Below are 3,537 nucleotides of genomic sequence, written 5' to 3'. Positions count from 1 at the left end.
AAATAAATAAATAAATAAATAAATAAATAAATAAATAAATAAGGTATACAAGATAAAAAATTTTAAACTTTCAAAAAATCCCCAACTAAAAAAAAAAAAAAAAAAATTCACCAAAACATGTGATCTTGGATAAATAGAGCTTATTTCTCCAGATTGTTCTGTGTCTCAAGTTTTGTGACAGTGGGTATAAAAGTACACATAAATAGAAAGACTAAGTGACAGTTCAGGGATGCCCATGGCAGTGTGCTGGTCTGTGTATGGAATATCTAGATTATAGACTCCAGAAGGAAAAAGTCAAGAAAAGTTATGTAGATCATAGTGAGATTAGACAAAATGGCCCAGGGAAAAATATGTGCTATCAATTGTATTACTGATTGGAGAGCACCAAGACTATGGCTAGTATTTCCATGTGGGAGTTTACACATTTTTGCCTACACAGAATCCAGGGCCAAAGGGATTACTGACTCTTGGCCTTATTCATCTGAAAAATTTTAAGTCCCAACAACAAAATGTACCCATCAAGGTTATAACATATAATCACATTAGTTCTTTTCATATGCATTTTCTAGAATAGATGCATTCATTTATTCCCTAAGGAATCAAAATATATCTCTTTCTTTTCTGTGGGGCAAGTCTCCTAGGCCTACTCTCAAGGCTGTTGAGGTAAACTGATAATACCAATAGAGTATTTGGGGTAATTCTGCGAGACAATGAGGGATATCTACTACTCTTATTGGGGGGTGGGAGGCGGATGGTGTCACAACTATGGAATGATTCTAGAAGGAGGAGTAAATGTCTGCAGAGTGAAAGGGAAGAGGAGAGAGATATTCTTATGAATAGAGATGCAGAAGTGATAGACTGGTTGGTAGCAGGTGGATCTAAGGTCAAAGGAGGGTTTGTAGTGAATGTGAAGCATGTGGGAATATTTGCAGGTTGAAGTGGGAAAGTCGGAAAGGAGAGGAAGGTTAAAAATATAGGAAGAGTGGGGGCAAGTTCCAAAGAAGGTGGTGGTGACCTTTAACTGAAAGAATATCTCACCATTTGGGGAAGTAGAGTAAAGGAGATAAGGTTAGATGTGGGGACAAACTCTGATAATTTTCATTGATTTTCCTTTGATTAGAAAATGCGTTTTCCTTTGAACACCAGGGTGAAAAGCTGAACAGTTTATTAGAATTTCCCTGAATGCAAAAGAAGTAGAAAAAGAAGAAAACAGAGAAACATATTTTATAGTGGAATACCTGTAAATTCTCTACTTAGAAAATATTAACTTCAAATTAGTTTTTCTGTTTTATCCATCTTGCAGAAACACTTGTTTTGTGTGGGTGTCAGTTGGCTAAAAACATTTTATATTTTTTACAAAATTCTCAGTACTTACAATCTTGTGTGTACACAAGGCAGGGACATTCTTTGTATTATCAAATATTTTATTTCCTCTGAGGTTAACATATTTTTATTTCCCAGTTTTGTGAATTGTCAGTTTTCTCATCTGAAAGAAAGCTTTTTTACAAAACACCTTCAAGCAAAAGAAAAAAATTGCCTAGGATCAAGAGAATTCAAGATTCTCTGATCTGGGGTGGATGAATGGCGGAAACAGGAAGAAAATAACCAAGACAGAAAAGATGCATAGAAATATAGACTCTCATATATGAAAGGGTCTCTATGCAGTCCTGGTCCAATCAGTATCAAATTAGTGGATGTGATGTGTACTTTCTCGATGGAGCATTCCTCTAATATCAGTTAGATTACTTCTAGAAATAGAGAGATCACTATCTCTTGAGACTGCCCATTCCATTTTGGGTCTCAAAAGTACCTATGTTTGAAAGAGTCAAAGTTATTAATATACATATGAACAGCAGTTAAGTACTAGCTTCGAGAGCTTCCTATGTGCCAGGTGTAATTCTAAGTACCTCACATGCATTAAATCGTTTAATGCTGAAAGAGTCATCTTAGGAAGTTATGATTATTATCTCCATTTTACAGATAAGACAAATGAAGCTCGGAAAGGTTAGATAAACTTATCAATGTCACACAACTGGTAAATAATGCAGCCTGACACGGAACCCTAGAATTCTAGCTCTAGAGCCTATGCTTTTAAGGACATCAGTGTTCTTCCTTTCAATGCATGAATGTTCCCAGGTTTTCCTCATCCCTTAACTAGTCAAAGAATTCCACTGTTGCCCACTCAGACTTACCTCTTTCTTTGACTCCCATGGACAGATCTGCTGTTGCCAGACTATTTGGTTAGTCTTTTGTGATGCAGAATCAGGAATGACAAGAAAAAGGATAACAAGCAGATGGGCCAGGGGAAGACATTTCTGTCAAACGTGGTCACAAATCAACATAGTATGAGAAAAGTGTTGGAAGGAAAATGGAAGTTTTGAGAAGCCCCGCTGGAGACTACACAATTCATGGCATTCAGGAAACTCAAGGGAGGAAACTGAACTATTCTTATGTTACTCTTTGTTAGCTAGACTTTCCACTGATTACTGCACCAGTCTCACACTGGACAACATAGATCATGGATTTAGCTTGATTACATATATTTCTGTAAGAATCTGTTGGTTCCTTGATCTTGGACTTCCCAACATCCAGATCTGTGAGAAATAAATTTCTATTGTTTATAAGCTACCCAGTTTACAGTGTTTTGTTACAGCATGCTGAACAAACTAAAGACACTTGATAAATTCACTATTAGGTCTAGCAGGGTTTGTAGGTTTCCTGGGATATTTTTGCACAATGTTGTTTCACAATAGAGTTTTACTTCTTCTATTTAAATCTGGATACCTTTTATTCTTTTCTCTCTGCTTATTTCACTAGCTGGAACCTTCACTACAATGTTAACTAGATGTAAGTTCAGATATCTTTGCATTTTTTCTGGTCTTAAGGGGAAAATATCCAATCTTTCATTATAAAGTACGATGTTAGCTGTAGTTTTTCATAGATATCTTTTATGAAGTTGATAAAGTTTTCTTTTATTCCTATTTCTCTGAGAGTTTTATCAGAAATTTATGTTGGATTTTTTCAAATGCTTTTATGCTTTTACTGAGATGATCATATGGATTTTATGTTTTAGCATATTAATAAGATAATTAAGTTGATTGATTTTCAAATGTTAAGCCAAAATTGTTTACCAACACTGTTTTCATGAGATAAATCCCACTCTTTCATGATGTATTATCATTTTTATATATTGTTGGATTTGATTTGTTAAATTAAAAAAATTGCATTTTTGTTCATGAGGGATATTGGTTTGGGTTTTTTTTTGTGTTAATTGATGTCTTTGTCTGGTTTTGGTATCAGGGTAATGCTAACTTTATAAATTGAGATGGGGAGAATTCAAACCCTTCAATTTTTTGAAGAGTTCATGTAACAATACACATTATTTCTTCCTTAAATTTTGGAAAGACATGTTGGCATGGGATTTTCTTTGTGAGAAGATTTTTTTAGTTACACATTGATTTTCTTTAACAAATATGGAATTGTTCAGATTAAGTACTTCAGTGAGTTTTGGTCATTTATGTCTTTGGAGAAATTTGT

Source organism: Rhinopithecus bieti, unplaced genomic scaffold (assembly GCF_001698545.2).
Source record: "Rhinopithecus bieti isolate Rb0 unplaced genomic scaffold, ASM169854v2 scaffold_31173, whole genome shotgun sequence".
NCBI lineage: Eukaryota > Metazoa > Chordata > Mammalia > Primates > Cercopithecidae > Rhinopithecus > Rhinopithecus bieti.
Note: the sequence above shows the minus strand (reverse complement) of the source record.